An 18882-nucleotide genomic window follows, 5' to 3' on the forward strand; every position below is an offset into this window, starting at 1 on the left:
CATGTCACTTCATTGGGCCTCAGTTACCTCATCTGTAAAATGGGGAGTAAGACTGTATGTGAGCCCAATGTGGGACATGGACTGTGTCCAACCAAATAATAATTAATAATAGAACTGTGGTATTTGTTAAGCACTTACTAAATGCCAAGCACTGTTCTAAGTATTGGGGTGGATACAAGCAAATCAGGTTGGACACAGTCCCTGTCCCATGTGGGGCTCACAATCTTAGTCCCCATTTTACAGGATGAGGTAACAGGCATAGAGAAGTTAAGTGACTTGCCCAAGATCACACAGCAGGCAAGCGGTGGAGCCAGAGGAGCAGTGTGGCTTAGTAGAAAGAGCACGGGTTTGGGAGTCAGAGGCTGTAGGTTCTAATCCCAGCTCCACCACTTGTCAGCTGTGTGGCTTTAGGCAAGTCACTTCACTTCTCTGTGCTTCAGTTACCTCATCTGTAAAATGGAGATTAAGAATGTGAGCCCCACGTGGGACAACCTGATTACCTTGTAGCTACCCCAGCACTTAGAACAGTGTTTGGCACATAATAAGCACTTAAATACCATCATTATTATTATTAGACCATTCTGACTTCCAGGCCTATGCTCTGTCCACTAGGCCAATTAGCTTGTATCTACCCTAGTGCTTACTGCAGTGTCTGGCACATAGAAAACACATAAATACCATAAAGATATCAATAACAACTAATACCCATATGCAGCCTAAAGATCAGTTTAGAGCTAGTGGCAATAATAACAGCATTAGTTCTGCATTTAAGGGATGGCTAAGTCAGCTATTAGAATACAATATCAAAAAGAAAGACAGAACATCCTCACTTTATACATCATCAATCGTATTTATTGAGCGCTTACTATGTGCAGAGCACTGTACTAAGCGCTTGGGAAGTACAAATTGGCAACATATAGAGACAGTCCCTACCCAACAGTGGGCTCACAGTCTAAAAGGGGGAGACAGAGAACAAAACCAAACATACTAACAAAATAAAATAAATAGAATAGATATGTACAAATAAAATAAATAAATAGAGTAATATATATGTACAAACATATATACATATATACAGGTGCTGTGGGGAAGGGAAGGAGGTAAGGTGGGGGGGATGGAGAGGGGGACGAGGGGGAGAGGAAGGAACGGGCTCAGTCTGGGAAGGCCTCCTGGAGGAGGTGAGCTCTCAGCAGGGCCTTGAAGGGAGGAAGAGAGCTAGCTTGGCGGATGGGCAGAGGGAGGGCATTCCAGGCCCGGGGGATGATGTGGGCCGGGGGTCGATGGCGGGACAGGCGAGAGCGAGGTACGGTGAGGAGATCAGCGGTGGAGGAGCGGAGGGTGCGGACTGGGCTGTAGAAGGAGAGAAGGGAGGTGAGGTAGGAGGGGGCGAGGTGATGGAGAGCCTTGAAGCCCAGGGTGAGGAGTTTCTGCCTGATGCGCAGATTGATTGGTAGCCACTGGAGATTTTTGAGGAGGGGAGTGATATGCCCAGAGCGTTTCTGGACAAAGATAATCCGGGCAGCAGCATGAAGTATGGATTGAAGTGGAGAGAGACACGAGGATGGGAGATCAGAGAGAAGGCTGATGCAGTAGTCCAGACGGGATAGGATGAGAGCTTGAATGAGCAGGGTAGCGGTTGGGATGGAGAGGAAAGGGCGGATCTTGGCAATGTTGCGGAGCTGAGACCGGCAGGTTTTGGTCACGGCTTGGATGTGAGGGGTGAATGAGAGAGCGGAGTCGAGGATGACACCAAGGTTGCGGGCTTGTGAGACGGGAAGGATGGTAGTGCCGTCAACAGAGATGGGAAAGTCAGGGAGAGGGCAAGGTTTGGGAGGGAAGACAAGGAGCTCAGTCGGATTCTGATTGATACAGATTCTCTCTGCATGGCCTCAAGCACACCCACTTTTTCTTCCCCCAAATTTGCTCTGCACAGGGGTGGTTCCCACAGTTTGGGTTAAATTTCACGGGGATTAGAGGAGACTTCATTCTGCCAGGCCTAGGTAGCTCAGCATCATCCTGCATGCCCAGAATCAGCTCCATCTGGACTTGGATGATTTGGATACTCATTCAGGCTTGAGGAACAAGTCCTCCCTGGTTCTCCCTGAGGCACAGCTAGTAGAGCATGGAGAGGAAGGCTATGCTAAGTAAGCCACCTGGTGCTCAGGCCAAGCAGCTTGACAGAGCTACACGGGTGCTTGGTTTTATCAAGGAAGTCAGGCTGGGGGAAATCAAAGCTATCCAGGCCCCTAGTTCTGCTGACCTTTCTTTGAGATTCAGGCTTTAGGAAACTTGGTGGAACCACACCTATACACAACCACCCGCATATACTTGGCTACGTTTCATTCAGGGGCACTGAAATGAGCTGGGGGGAGCCTATAACCATCTGAAACCAAACCGTCTTTTTCCAAGAATTCACACTGCACTGACTTTTTATAGCCAGCAGTCCAAGAGTCACAAGAAGACGACACGAATTGGGCTTTATGGCATTTGAAATCTAAACTTTCAAGGCCCAACGTTGGTGGAATTTCCTCTATACGATTTCCAGAGCTCTAGCTGTTAACAGTTCAAAAACAGTTTTATGCCTGAAAATATTTCCACGACGGTAGATTCTAAAGAGAAGGAGGACAAGTTTTTGTGTGAGAAGAGAGGAGATGAGGGAAAGGTTATTTATAAGATCCTTGTGGACAAGAAAAATTTCACTTTTTTGCTTTGTAGCTCCCAAGCAGTTAGAACCGTGCATTGCACCCTGTGGGTACTCAATACATACTATTGCTACGACTACTAACAACAGCATTTTTAAATCACCTACTATGTGTCCAGCACTGCTCTAAGCACTGGGGAAGATACAAGATATTAGGGGTACTACTACTACCACAACGATAACTCGCTCTGTAAATAAATGGCACATATTTTCTCAGAAGTTTACTGCAATTTACTATGATTATGCAAGCTACTTTATCAGAATTTTATGGGGGAGGTGAGGCTCTAACAAAATTGGGGACTTATTTGCAAGAATGGTGATTCTAAGATAAGCCTTTTAAAACTAGGGTAAGATTTATAACATAAATTATCCAATACAACGTCTGTATATCCTTATATCAATTCTCATGGACCAATTTGTCACCATCAAATAATTGAAAACAAGAGGTTTAGGTAATTGCTACCCATAAATCCTAAAAATCAGTACTAGAAAATACCTAATTTGGGCTAAACAGCTGCAAACGGGGAGGGAGGGAAAATGAATTTTTTTAAATGATGACTTTGAAATTGCTGCATCAAAATAAAAGTGCAGCATAAAACTGGAGCACCTTGTGGGCAGGGAACCTGTTGAACAATTCTGTTGTACTGTACTATCCCAAGCTCTTAGCACAATGCTCTGCATAAGGAAAGCACCTGATAAATACCAAGGAATGACTGAAAAACAAGCGAGAGATTTTGTCCAAAATACTCCTAGAATTTTAAGATTCCCAAAAAACTCCAGTGCACACTTTTAATTGGTTCAATGAAAAGAGTGTGAAGTCAAAGAGCGTTAAATTATGGTTTCCATTAGGAAATAATGCAAAGTGCATTACTGCATCGCCAGGATTCCTCTCCCGCCAAAAACTAATCAAAAGAAAAAACTGATTTAAAAAAATTAGTTAACATCGTTTAACTTACACAATCCAAGAGCAAGGTAAAAATGCACAAATCCTAAAAGTTTGCTTATTTAAATTCAACATTAACATATGCACACATAAAAAGCACCTTTTTTAAAAAATTGCAAAAGCTGATTCATGTAAGTTAATATGGTGCTCGCTTGCATCTAGAATCTTCAACCCAGTTCTTACGGTTTGCAACTTGCAGTACCTGGCTGGGCTCCAAAGCGCCACCTGAACATTATAGGGCGGACTACGGGTCCCTGTTGCTACCCAGTAGACTACATTGCACTATTACAAAATTGCTCTGAGAACATGATGTTCTGCACTGTATCATTCTGTTCAGCAGCTGTGTGTTGGTGCACCATAGCTGCTCAGTTAGCCCAGGTATGCCCAACACACGGAACATACACCTGCTTTTTACAGGCTTTTTTCTTCTTAAAAAAAAAAGGCGATGCATGAGGCAAAGGTTTAGTAAAATAGGAAGGCAGTCATAGGGGTGGGGAATCTGTGCTCTTAATACCTTGCGCCCTGCACTGTTCAAACTATGGAAGGCATCAAGTCCGTATTCCCGCCTTGTGCCACCGGGTTTCTTTTTCCCTCCAAAAATGAACTGCAGTTACCAAGTCAAAATGCAACAGGTCTACAAACCAGACTTAAGAAATCAAGAATCCCAGACAGTAATGGGTCCGTGCAACCCATTTTGTCTATGCCACCGTAACTCGGGGATTTACAATTTTAACTGGCACGCGTTTTTCCTTTTCTTTAGTTTTGCAGAGCACACAGTGTCCTATGCATAGCAGGAACTCAAATATTTGCTGAGATTAACGGACCTGACAAAAAGTACCTTTCTCAACAGAAATGTGGGACATAAAATGCACCCTGTTCGCCTATAACGTGTGTGTGTGGGGGTGGTGGTGGTGTTTGCATTCTTGTTGAACCCCTTTTTGGTGGGTTTTTTAATTTGGCGGGTGGTATTTAACGACGCCTGATGCTCCATGCACGCATGCACACACACGATCATTTGCACTGTCAGAGAAACGTCCCATTCTCTCCAAACTACGTAGACGAATCCCGGAAAACCTACACTACGCAGTTATCCTTCGAAGCCTCGGAGGAAAACGGTTAACCTCCACGCCGGGGAAATCTGCAAGCAAATTGCACGTTTTTCCCTCCAAACCGGATTGGGAGGCCACACCAAGTGGACCCCTTTTTCTTCCACAGCAAAGACTGCTTCGACGTCACCAAAGTGCATCGAAAAAAATCACCGTTAATAACCTCCGCCACCGGTTCCCCGACAAGTAGATAAAGTTTGCTACACCCCATTCCAGGGGAATCTCTTTAAGCAAGATGCTCGACCGTCTTATCACTGCTTAGTTAACGATTTAGGCTCTAGTGGCATCGAGGGGGACCACACACCCCACTTTTCCTGAAGTCTATATTGAAGCACCAATCCCGGGAATGTGCGTCAAGAAAAGGGCCGTCCCGAACTGAACGCTCATTCTTCAGGTATTTTTCCAAACTTGTACCTCTAGCAGGCGATTAAGGAAAACGGAAAGCCAGAATTACTCCTCCACCCCGCAGACGACACAGAACAATAGTCCGCAAACCTCCAACGGGGGACACCCAAGCAGAAGAAAACCCCTTCGCCCCACAACGAAACCCTCACTAGGTGAGCGATGACGGTTTCCCTAAAATCGTGAACAGACGTATTTTCATTTTTTTTTTTTTGCTCGGCACCATATTACCTGCGCCTTTTCCTCGAGAAGCAAGCTGTATTCCAGCTCCTTCCCTCCCTAAGTACCATCAGAGGATTGGCACCACCGCCCGGGATGGCTAATCAAAACAAAGAGAGTGAAAAGAGTCCAGCGTTGCACCCCAGCACCGAATCTCCAAGCAATCTGTGGGCAGAGCCCGCGCACATCGCTACCGCCTAAACATCAAACGACCAGCAACGATGGAAGGAGGGGGGGAGGGAGAGAAAGAAAAAAGCAAAACAGCAAAAAGTGGAGAGCCTGCTTTTGCTCTTTCTTCCCCTCAAGGCTTTACAAGCCCATCTCTCCGAAGGGCTCCGTGCTCTCCCCCGGAGACCAGAGGCTGGCCTTACCTCTCCTGTAACCTGCAGAAGGAGACTCCCGGGGGGAGAGCTGCTTCCCTTGCTTTCCCCCAACCTGGCCGCCACCAGGGCCCGGCCGCCCCCTCGGCCGCCTACGGTAACCCACAAGGGCCCGCTCCTCCTCGGTCGCCTCAGTTGCGGCGCCTCCCGGGGCCGCCTAGAGCCGCGCAAGCGATTCCAAAGCTGTCAGCAAGCTTCCTTCTTCCTATTAGAGAATAATAACAGGAAGAAGAAGAAGCAGTAGCAGCAGCAGCCGCCGCCCGCCCGCCCCCGGGCCTCCCGGGCACCTCCACCCCGCGCCGCTCCTCACGGCGCAAGAGCGCGAGACGCACTGAGCAACCGCCACTCACCTACCGGCCACGCACCGAGCGCGCCGGCGCAGTGCGTCCGCTCGCGCGGCAGCCGCCCAGCCCCGCCGGCCTAACCGCCGTCCACCTCCAGCCCCGCCTCTCCCGCGACGACCCGCCCGGCAACCGCAAATCAGCGGAGCGCCCCCGAATCTCCACCGTTCGGCCCCGCCTCTTCCCCCACCCTCCACTGCGGAGCTTTCTTTGTTTTCACTCGGCGAGGAGGAGACCCGCGCGGCCGGCGGGAGGAGCGACCCGCTAAATCCCAGTTCCGGCAATAAGAGGCAGGAGGCCGGACCGCCGCCACGCCCCGCGCGCCTCCCAGCCAATCGACCTCGGACTGTACCACTGGCGGGGCGGTGAAGGGGGGGACGGGCCGAGGAGACGGCCACGCCCCCAGCGACCCCTCGAGAAGGAGGGCCGTGGACCCCCCCCATCCCATCTTTCCCTTCACAGCGTAGTGGCTAGAGGTCACAGGTTCGAATCCCGCCCTCCACCACCATGTCTGCTGTGTGGCCTTGGGTAAGTCACTTCACCTCTCTGGGCATCAGTGACCTCATCTGGAAAATGGGGATAGAGACGGTGAACCCCACATGGGACAAGGTCCAACCCGATTGGCGCCTATCCACCCCAGCGCTTAGTACAGTGCTTAACAAATAGCCCCACATGGGACACGGATTGAGTCCAACCCGATTGGCTTCTACCCACCCCAGGGCTTAGTACAGTGCTTAACAAATAGCCCCATTCATTCAATCGTATTTATTGAGCACTTACTGTGAGCAGAGCACTGTACTTACTAAGCGCTTGGGAAGTACAAGTTGGCAACATATACAGACGGTCCCTACCCAACAACGGGCTCACAGTCTTATTTATTGAGCGCTTACTGTGTGCGTTGCACTGTACATGGGACTGGGTCCAACCCGATTGGCTTCTATCCACCCCAGCACCTAGTACAATGCTTGCCACATAGTAACTGCTTAAAAAATACCACCATTATTATTATTATTATTATCCTCAGCCTGCCGGATACCTTGCAGTCACTCGTATTGCCCAAGACGTATTTCTTCCCTTCCTACACCCAAACACACACAGTATGGGGTCAACAGGTAACAGGCCCACTTTCACCACTCATCCGCACCCAAAACCGCCAGAATCGCTAGACACCAGTTGCCGCCTTCCTACCCTATTAATCCTTGTACCAGACTACCGCCCAGTAAGTTTACCTGCAGTTACTTACACAGCATACTAGCAAGACCCATTGAAAGCCCAGGCCAATTATCATCTGTCCCTAACCCACTGCAATAAAGCAGTGATTTATTGCTTTCCTAGTGGTAAGGTGGCCTGAAGAAGTGAAGTGAAGAGCTCATCCATCCCCTTGGCTTTTAAACTCCTACCCATAGGCAGATGACTCCAAAATCTACCTCTCACTTCCACTACAATTTTGCATCTCCTCTGGCCTCTGGGATATCTCTTCATAATAATAATAATAATAATGATGGTATTTGTTAAGTGCTTACTATCTGCAAAGCACTGTTCTAAGCACTGGGGAGGTTACAAGGTGATCAGGTTGTCCCACGGGTGGCTCACACAATTTTAATCCCCATTTTACAGATGAGGTAACAGGCACAGAGAAGTTAAGTGACTTGCCCAAAGTCACACAGCTGACAGTTGGCGGAGCCAGGATTTGAACCCATGACCTCTGACTCCAAAGCCCGGGCTCTTTCCACTGAGCCATGCTGCTTCATGGATATCTCTCCGTCACTTCAAGTTCAACATATCCCGAACTGAACACCTCACAGCTTCCCTCCCAAATCCTTTCCTCCACCTCACTTTCCCGTGGTTTAGTGCAAAGAGCACGGGCTTGGGAATCAGAGGTCGTGGGTTCTAATCCCCGTTCTGCCGCTTGTCTGCTGTGTGGCCTTGAGCAAGCCACTTAAGTTCTCTGGGCCTCAGTTACCTCATCTATAAAATGGGGATTGAGACTGTGAGCCCCACGTGGGACAACCTGCTTACCTTGTCACCTGTCTACATGTTTAGTTTTGTTTGTCTCCCCCTTCTAGACTGTGAGCCCATTGTTGGGTAGGGACTGTCTCTATATGTTGCTGACTTGTACTTCCCAAGCGCTTAGTACAGTGCTCTGGACACAGTAAGTGCTCAATAAATACGACAATGAATGAATCTACCCCAGTGCTTAGAACAGTGCTTGGCACATAGTAAGCACTTAACAAATACCATAATTATTATTATCATCACAGTAGACAGCACCACCATCGTCTGGGTCTCCGAAGTCCACAGCTTTGGCTCTACCCTGGTCTATTCCGTCTCAATCGATTCCCATTTTGGGCCTATTGTTAAATCTGGTCAGTTTTTCTTCCACAGTTTTTCTTCCTGGATCTGGGCCTTCCTCGCCATCCAAACAGCCACCATCCTGGTCCAGGCAGGTGTCGTGTACTGGCACGACTATTGAATCAGCCTCCTCACCGGTCTCCTTAGTTCCAGTCTTTTCCCCCGCTACCCAGATCATTTCTCTAAAGCATACTGGTGCACATCTCCCCTGCTCCTCAAAAGCTTCTGACTGACTGACCATTCTCTGCATCAAGCAGAACCTCCTGACCATTGGCAGTAAGGCACTCATCAGCTGACCCCCTCTTATTTATCCACTCTCTTCCCCCATTACATCTCAATTTACACACTTCATTGCTTTCAAGTTAACCTAGTCCAGTCTCTGACCCCCAGCTTGCACCCTCCCCCCGCCTGGAACTCCCTCCCCATCTTTAAAGCCCTTTTAATAAATAATAATAAAACATATAATTATTTAATGATCATATTAATATACGATTATACAATAAATTATATTAATATAATATATTGATCATATATAATATAATAATTGTTATTGTGGTATTTTTAAGTGCTTATTATGTGCCAAGAACTGTACTAAGTGCTGGGGTGGATACAAGCAAATTGGGTTGAACACAGTTTCTGTCCCACGTGGGGGTCACAATCTCAATCCCCATTTTACAGATGAGGGAACTGAGGCACAGAGAAGTAAAGTGACTTGCCCAGGGTCACACAGCAGACATGGAGGAGGGGAGATTAGAACCCATGACCTTCTGACTCCCAGGACCATGCTTTATCCACTAGGTCATGCTGCTTCTCAAAGCACTTACTATGTGCCAGGCACTGATGCCATGCTGAAATCACACCTCCTCCAGGAAGACTTCTTTGATCGATTTCCCTTCATTTTTCTTGCAAGCCCAACTACCACCTCAGAACTTCTTATTGGTGCTACTGTTATTGTATTTGTTAAGCACCTCCTATGTGTCAAGCGCTGTTCTAAGCACTGGGGTAGATACAAGTTTGTCAGGTTTGGAGACAGTCTCTGTCCTACATGGGACTCACAATCTGAACTGGAGGGAGAACAGATATTTAATTTCCATTTTACAGATGAGGAAACTGAGGCACAGGGAAGTGACTTGCTCAAGGTCACATAGCAATCAATTGGCAGAGCCAGAATTAGAACCCAGATCCCCTGACTCCCAGACCCATCTTCTTGCCACTAGGCTATGCTGCTTCTACTTCTGAGCCAGCTACACACTAGAGTACTTCTGTACATTATCAATTTACTTTAGTTTCTCATTACTTAAGCACTCACACATCTATACAGGCCACTTTTCCTTCCTCTTATCTGTACATTATTTTAGTGCCTAGATCCCCTTCCAGACTGTAAGATCCTTGAAGGCAAGGCTCATGTCTACTGGCTACTGTACTCACCCAAGCCCTTAATACAGTGCTCTCTACACAGTAGATGCTTGATAAATATTGATGATTGGCAATTATATTTCCAATCTACCACTCGTGGTACACTTCAGAAATTTGAAAGCTTATTATTATTCTCTCAACAACTCATTAACTGCATAAAAACGTAATTGGTTGTCATCTGCTAATCTCTCTTGGGTTCTTTATGCTGTCCAGTTGCACGCTTCATTTTCATTCATTCAATCGTATTTATTGAGCGATTATTGTGAGCAGAGCTCTGTACTAAGCGCTTGGGAAGTACAAATCAGCAACATATAGAGACGGTCCCTACCCAACAACGGGCTTACAGTCTAGAAGGGTGGGGGGCAGACAACAAAACATTTTGTGACAGTCACAGCAGATTCAAAACTTAGTAACTAAATTTGTCTAGTATTTCTTAGCAGTACTCAAGAAGCCTGTATACCTGTTTCTTTCTCTGACATCTTTCAATCCACTATACGTCTGGCACTCGAATTTCAAGTCACAATTTAAACACTAGGGTATGACATTAAGAATGATGTCGGAGATTGGAGAAAATGGAACCTTCCAACGAATCATTTCCCTCATTTCGTAGTTAGAAATTTTGCTTTCTATAAAGTGATGATACTCTGTGTATTTTAATATAAAAACTGCAGTTTCCGCAAGCCACAGAAAATTATTTCCTACCTTTCTCCACTCACTGGAGCATAACTAAACATTTTTGTGCCATCTTCACCTTTCAAAGTAAAGGGCACTGAAATCTGAAATTTCTTTGACAGATATAAGTAATTTAATTCGTTTTACAAATCAGACTTTTCATTTAAACAGCCAGACTTTTTTATGGGACAGTGATAATTCGACTCTGCACTCTCCTGAAATGTCAAGACACCTAATAGGAGAAGACAAGGTGCCAGAAGCTACTATAACCACACTATTACAGTCAATCTTATTTTACCAGTTTCCCATCATTTCTTTCATCCCCCAAGGTTTCTTTCCACATCTATATATGTCACTCCTTGGTTTTTACACTCTGGCTTCTATATCAACCAGAAAATTCAGTTTCGGTCTTAGTGTATTCTGACTTCTTTCTTCTTTAACTACAACTCAGGATTTTTTGGTTTTCTAAAATATGAATTCCAGGCCTATTATTCCCTAAAGAACCGTGCTTGGCACATAGTAAGCACTTAACAAATACCACAATCATTGCTAAAAAGGTTTATGAGCAGTTGGATCTATTTCTAAATGAAGGCCCTGGCTAGGACTCCCTCCTTTTCCCACGTCGGACAGACCACAGCTCTTCCTACATATAACGCCCCCACCAATCTCACCTCCTCCAACAAGTTTGTCTTACTTAGTTTCCCCACCCCCCTGAGCCCTATCTTCCCTTCAGCCAGCTCTAGCTCTTCTGAACTTACATCCTCCGTAGCCTCTTGCGTATATGTCTTAAGCACTTAGTACAGTGCTCTGCACACAGTAAGCGCTCAATAAATACAATTGAATGAATGAATATGTCACAGCTTGATTGATTTATTTGGACAATCATGAAATATTTTTACAGTTGTTAGATTGCAAGCTCCTAGTAGGCAGACATGTCACTCTGTTATTTGGTGCTTCCCAAGGACCCAGTACTGAACACCGCTCTGAACGGGCACTCAGTAAATACTCCTACTACTACTGCACAATCTGAAAGATAACTGTTAAACTACATGCCAAGGAAAAGCACTGAATAATCTCAATCGCATTATAAAACACCTTGACTTTGACATCCGGCACATCTGAGCACTATGATGAGAACAAACCAAGGTAGACGAACAGGCCCCAATCCTCGAGTGAGGTACTTCCTGAATATCTGGATTTGCCATCCAACTGTTGTTCCTAGCCTGTAGAGGCGGTTGGGCTCTACCAGATTTCCCACTCCTGATGCCTGTCACCGCTGCTGCTATTAGAACGGCCTAGCAAGAGCTGTGGAGGTTCTGGTTTGGTGCCCGTGGCACCAAGAGGCGTTTTCTCAGGAAGAGGGGTGGCACAAGCGGGAATTGGCTAGGTATTAGAACCTTTATGTTCAAACCCTACAACTGATGCTACAGACAAATCAGAGTCGCTTCTACTTCTCAGGAGTGCCACTCTTCACTTACGTACCACTCCAGTCTGTTTCCGGTGTGAAAACACTGCTGACTGATGTTGGTGGCAGTTGCCTGGCTTCCCCAACCCCAGCAGAACTAACTCTTTGGATCTTTATTTGAAGTTTTAGCCCGAATGGGGCCGGTTCTTTTGGGATTAGGAGGTGGAGGACAGTGGCTCAAGTACTCATCCCTCCTCTCTGGGTCTCCTTTTTTTCCTTTCCTCTCCGTCCCTGGCTTCTTCCCCAACCTTTTTTTTTTGACCCTACCTCTTGGATGTCCTTGCCCCTTCTCTCTTTAGCTCCTGGGAAACTAGTCACCTTAAAGTGTGTTAGAGGCGTGGTTTGTGCTTTAGGAGCAGGGGAATGGGATAAATGTTGTTGCTGTTGCTGGTAATGATTTAAAAAAAAGCAATGAAGTCTGCTGTAAACAAGGAACAGCTGCCAAGGACTATGCTAGAAAAGGGGGTAAACTGAGGGGAAGTGCACAGTTAATCTACACTACAGAGATCCCACGTGCAGATGAAGTTATGGTAGCTTCTTTTATGGAACAGAGATACATACCCCTGGAGAAAAAGCTGTTATACAAAACGACATCCAGTTTTTCTGAGTGTTTGTTCATGCTTTTAGGGATTTGTTTGCTCTCTCTCTGTGTGTGTGTGTGTGTGTGTGTGTGTGTGTGTGTTGAGGGGTGCCTAGTTTGTGTGTGGACATCTGGGAAAGTGCTTGGTAATCGTTTATAAATTCATATCACTTCCTTTTAGGAAATATATCATACCTTCATTAGAGATATTTGATCATTTAAAAATATAGCTGAAATATATGAAAATGATTTGAAAGTTTATAAGGTGGTTTGCTACTTTTTGATTGTGATGCATCAGATTGGGAGGGGATGACAGCCTTAAATTCAGGGTTATTTTGTTTGGTATCAATTCAGTACAGGTCCCCATCAGAATATGGTGGCTATCTGAATTTCACTATGATATCATTTATGTATGATGGAACAAGAGGTCCTTCAGCATCATATCGGGGAAATTGGGAGTCTGACAAGAGGAGGTGCTGCTGTTGAATGGGAGGAAGGAAAAGAGTTGGGCTGGTGGTGAGAGAGATCGGCAAATCCCAACTGCACCTTTCTTGCAAATAGAGAGGGCTGGGTGTGGGGCCAAAGCTCTTGCTTTTCAATTTGTGGTCTGCCTCAGCATTCTCCAATTAAAGGAGTTGTTCTGATCCCCTTTGCTTTTGTGTTTCATCTGATTAGGCTGCAAGTAGATTAGAAAGGGGAGAAAGAGGAAAAACGAAGGATGGGGAAGGAGGTGTTCTCTTAAAGCAAACAGCTTCAGCCTCTCTCTGTCCTGCTAAGACGGCACTGCCTGGAAGAGCCATGCTAAGAAGCCGCCTGGGCTACTGAGTAGAGCACGGGTCTGGGAGTCAGAAGGCCCTGGGGTTCTAATCCTGGCTCTAACACTTGTCTGCTGTGTGACCCTGGGTAAGTCACTTCATTTCGCTGTGCCTCAGTTACCTCATCTGTAAAATGGGGATTAAGCCTGTGAGCCTCATGTGGGACAGGGACTGTGTCCAACCTGATTACTTTATCTACCCCAGAGCTTAGAACGGAGCCTGGTCATCATAAGCGCTTAACAAATACCTTAAAAAAAAACACCCAAAACAGTTAAACTGCCTGGCTGAAGGAAGAAAAGAAGAAAAGTGAATCACTGCAAAGGAGTAAAAGTCACTCCAAATAGAAAAGCATTTTCAGGCATCTTCCTTTTTCTTATTTGGTTGACATTTACCTGTTACCTGTTTCTTCACAGGGGATTTCCTATGAGTGCTTGTCACGATTCAACATGGAAGGATAAAATGGCGTTTTTTTTCTCCCTACAAAATGGCATCCTTAGGCGTGTCTCCTCATTTTCCTCAGAGACTGCCTGCTGAGGTGCTGGCAGAATTTCCTGTCTCTTCCAGACACCCCTTTTCAACTGCCCTAGTTTAGGGCAGTTAAAACTAGGATCTTTATGGATTAGAAAAGAGAAGCAATGTATCTTTTGCTCTCATAAAACCAACAGGATAAATACTCTAAATCACAATTTCTTGCAAAATCCGGACTAATGCAGTTACAGATCTTTTAACGAGAAGCAGTATGGTCTAGTGGAAAGAACATAGGCCCGGGAGTGAGAGGACCTTGGTCCTAATTCCGGCTCTGCTACTTGCCTGCTGTGTGATCTTCGACAAGTCTCTTAACTTTCTCACTGTCTATTTCTTAATCTGCATAATTGTGATTTGATATCTTTTCTTCCTCCTGCTTAGACTGTGAACCCCATGTGAGACAGGGACTGTGTTCAACCTGATTACCTTGCATCTACCTCAAGGCTTAGTACACTAAGTGCCGAACAAATACTATTATTATTACTATTATTATTACCACCTATCAGTCGCCTCCGCAACTAAAAACTCAGATTAGACCTGAGTTCTAATCTTGACTCTGCCACTTGCCTGCCATTTGACCGTGGGCAAGTCATAACTTCTCTGAGCCTCAGTTCTCTCATCTGCAAAAAATGGGGATTCAATTCCTGTTCTCCTTACTGCTTAGACTGTGAACCCCATGTGGGATCTGATGATCTTGTACTTACCCCAGGCTTAGTACAGTGCTTAGCACATAGTAAGCACTTAACAAATACCCCAATTATTATTATTAATTATTAATTATTATTATTATTATTGTCGGCACCCACACAGACCCAGCTATCGCTGGTACAACTGTTCAGAAAACTAAAAGAGTCAGTGAAGCATACCCACCATGCTTCCTTAGTTACCGACCACCATCAGCAGCAGCATTTACTGAGCTCCTACTGTGTCCCGAGCACTGTATTAGGCACATGGGAACATAAAATAGAAGTAAAAGACATAGTCCTTCCCTCGAGGCGTTTATAATCTCGTTAAGGAATTTATTGGTTTTATCTAAACAACTATGATTCAAGCACTTAGTACAGTGCTCAGCACACAGTAAGCACTCACTAAATACCATTAATTGATTGATTCAATATTCAGAGACTTTCAGAAATGAAGGTACTTTGTGATTAAAAATTGCTTTATCAAACAGAAAAGACATTATCATGGTTAGAGACTAAGTGTGGTAAATCATCAACTTAGAAATTCCAATTTGTGGATCCAAAGGGAGGAAAGACAGACTCCACCTTATTTCCAACCATCCCCTCACCTTACCTATCTGTTTTCTTCAACTGCTATAACCCAATTCACTGTCTCTGCTGCTCCCGAGACAACCTTCTAGCTGTACATCACACTCTACTCACCTACCTCCGTCTCTTCACTTGGAACTCCTTCCCTCCCAAAATCAGAAAGACCACAGCTTTTCCTACAGTCAAAATCCTCCTAAAGTACTACCTCCTCTAATAAACTTTTCCAGATTAATTTCCTCGCACCCTGGGCCATATCCTCCCTTCACTTACGAATTTATTTATGCCCTCCTTAGCCCTCGTATATTTTCTTTTATTATTTATTTTATTTTACACTCGCCCTCTCTCATTATAAATACTTTTAGGTTTGTCTCCCCCGTTAAAAAGTGAAGCCCTCAGGGGCAGGGAACATGTCACTTCATTATTTTGTACTTCCCAAGTGCCTAGTACAGTACATTGCAGCAAATGGGCACACTATGAATGCTCCTACTTCCCTCATGTCATTCAATCCACTGTATTTATTGAGCACTTACTGTGTGCAGAGGACTGTACTAAGCACTTGGTAGACACATTCCCTGGCCACAATGAGCTTAGAGTCTAGAGGGGGAGACAGACATTAATATAAATGAATCTTGGCTATGTACATAAGTGCTGTGGGGCTGAGGGAGGGGTGAATAAAGGGTGCAAATCCAAGTGCAAGGGTGAGGTGGAAGGGAGTGGGAGAAGAGGAAATGAGGCCCTAGTCGGGGAAGGCCTCTTGGAAATGTGCTTTTAATAAGGCTTTGAGGGTGGAGAGAGTGATCGTCCGTTGGATGTGAAGAAGGAGGGCATTATAGGCCAGAAGCAGGATGTGGGCGAAAGGTCTGTGGAAAGATAGATGAAATCTAGGTACAGTGAGTAGGTTGGCATTAGAGGAGCGAAGCGTGTGGGCTGGATCGTAGTAGGAAATCAAGGAGGTAAGGTAGGAGGGGACAAGCTGATTGAGTGCTTTAAAGCCAGTGGTAAGGAGTTTCTGTTTGATGCGGAGACAGATGGGCAAAACCACTGAAGGTTCTTGATCTGCAAGCATGGGAGCAGCGTGGCTCGGTGGAAAGAGCCCGGGCTTTGGAGTCAGAGGTCATGGGTTCAAATCCTGGCTCAGCCAACTGTCAGCTGTGTGACTTTGGGCAAGTCACTTAACTTCTCTGTGCCTCAGTTACCTCATCTGTAAAATGGGGATTAAGACTGTGAGCCCCCCGTGGGACAACCTGATCACTCTGTTACCTCCCCAGTGCTTAGAACAGTGCTTTGCAAATAGTAAGCGCTTAATAAATGCCATTATTATCATTATTATTATCTGGGTAGCAGAGTGAAGTATGGACTGGAATGGGGAGAGACAAGGGGCAGGGAAGTCAACAAGGAGGCTGATGCAGTAATCAAGGGATAGGATAAATGCTGGGATTAACGTGGTAGCAGTTTGGATGGAGAGGAAAGGGCAGATTTTAACGATGTTGTGAAGGTTGAATCTACAGGATTTGGTGATGGATTGAATATGTGGGCTGAAGGAGAGAGATGAGTTGAGGAAAACGCCAAGGTTACAGGCTTGTGAAACAGGATGGATAATGGTGCGGTCTACAGTGACAGAAAAGTCATGGGGAGGACAGGGTTTGGGTGGGAAGATAAGGAGTTCCATTTTGGACACGTTAAGTTTGAGGTGTCGGAGGGTCATCCAAGTAGCGATTTCCTGGAGGCAGGACGAAACGCGAGACTGCAGAGAGGGAGAGAGATCAGGGCTGGAGATGAGATTTGGGAATCATTCACATAGTGATGGAAGTTGAAGCCATGGGAGCGAGTGGGTTCTCCAAGGGAGTGGGTGTAGATGGAGAATAGAAGAGGACCCAGAACCAAGCCTTGAGGGACACCCACAGTTAGGAGGTGGGAGGCAGACCAGGATCCAGGGAAAGAGACTGAGAATGAGGGGCCAGAGAGCTAGGACGATAGTGTTAGTGAAGCCAAGGTTGGGTAACATTTCCAGGAGAGGGGGATTAGGGTGCAGTAGAGGCCATTTGATTTGGTAAGAAGGAGAACACTGGTGACCTTTGAGAGAGCAGTTTCTGTGGAGTGAAGGGGGCGGAAGCCAAATTGGAGGGGATCAAGAAGAGAACTGGAAGAGAGGAAACGGAGATAGATGGTGGGTGTAGACAGCTCACTCAAGGAGTTTGGAGAGGAATGGTAGGAGGGAGATGGGGCGAAAACTGGAAGAAGCTATGGGGTCAAGAGAATGTTGTTTCGAGGAGCCATGAGCATGTTTGCAAGCAATTATATCTGGAAATAATTTGCATCATTGGGTATTTTTGCCCAGCCCAAAGTCAAGCATGAGAAGTTTATGTCCATGCCCAAGAACAGAATTAGAGAATCCACAATAATACTACTCGATACACAACCAACAACAGGAAAGCAAAAATCTAGGTAAGGAAATGAGAAATGAATGGAGAAGGTTTTAAAGTGTGGCCTTGCCTCTGTCATGAAACAGAAGTCTAGCAGAACTATTAGCTTTGGATCTCAACTTGGCTATGAGATTTAGTAAAATTCCTCGATAATGTTGGTTTAAGAGTCTTTCGGCTCTGGTTTTCCCGACACCAGCATCATTGAGGAATTTAAGTCTCACAGCCAAGTTCAAATCCAAAGCTAATAGTTTGGGGACTTCTAGTTTGGTAGGAAGAAGGCACCAGCAGTGTGGCTTAGTGGAAAGAGCACTGGCTTGAGAGTCAGAGGTCATGGTTCTAATCCCAGCTCCACCACTATCAGCTGTGTGACTTTGGGCAAGTCACTTAACCTCTCTGTGCCTCAGTTACCTCATCTATAAAATGGGGATTGAGACTGTGAGCCCCATGTGGGACAACCTGATTACCTTGTATCTACCCCAGCGCTTAGACCAGTGCTTGGCACAGAGTAAGCGCTTAACAAATACCATTACTATTATTAAAGTTGCTGAAAACCAATAGCTCAATAGTATAAGCTGCTCCTGAGGCCTGTTGTGAGGGCTTACAACATATCATCAGTCAAAACTTCCAAGTATTCAGAGAGTGAACGTGTGCAGAAGTGATACCTCATTATGTATTCCTCAGATGGTAAAACATTCAGATAAAAGCCAGGTCACCCCATAGAGAAGCATCTAAGCCTCTAGAAAATTCAGTCTTCAGAGGACCTTTGCGTGAATTATCTGGGTTAAAGTCTCCACTTCTATTAGGCTGAGAAAACCTGCCCAGGGCCGAGTGGAATAGGAGAGCCAAAAAATTCATGTCAGAGAAATCTCAAACTGTGGGCAAAAAGTTTAATAAAAAGCAGCGAGAGCACACACTGTTAAAGGAAGAGAATTCAACCAACATAGGAGCAACATGTATTTTCACGGAGGACATTTGCACAGGCCTCACCTTGTCAGTGTCGTCATTACAAATGTGGTCATGATGGATTGAATGGCACTGGAAGGAAGCGCCAACATTACCTAAAAAGAGATGGGGGTGGGGGGGAAAGGAAATAAAAGTTCATTAAATTGCAAAACCCAATGATCAGAAAAAAAAAAAACCAACAAAAAAACAGACCAACACAGAAGTGAGAATTCCTTTTTTCACACAACAGAAAGGTTTTGATGCTAAATGCCTTCAGGTAGCCTTCTTCATTGAAATTTGTTAATGGAATACCAAAGATATTTTTGCTG

At 45.6% G+C, this 18882-nt stretch overlaps 1 protein-coding gene across 2 annotated transcripts in view; it reads right to left on the reverse strand.

The window, feature by feature from the left end:
- Positions 1 to 18616, reverse strand: part of RNF38 (ring finger protein 38) — an 85043-nt gene extending 66427 nt beyond the window's left edge. Inside the window, exon 1 of one of the 2 annotated variants that reach the window (XM_038769651.1) lies at positions 18599 to 18616. The gene's annotated coding sequence lies outside the window, so the exon portion shown is untranslated. Of the gene's footprint in view, positions 1 to 5742; positions 5920 to 18598 lie in introns of those variants that run through there. The other variant, XM_038769653.1, reaches the window with a different exon arrangement.
- Positions 18617 to 18882: the final 266 nt, after the last annotated feature.

This window comes from Tachyglossus aculeatus, chromosome X4 (assembly GCF_015852505.1).
Source record: "Tachyglossus aculeatus isolate mTacAcu1 chromosome X4, mTacAcu1.pri, whole genome shotgun sequence".
NCBI classification, from domain to species: Eukaryota; Metazoa; Chordata; class Mammalia; order Monotremata; family Tachyglossidae; genus Tachyglossus; species Tachyglossus aculeatus.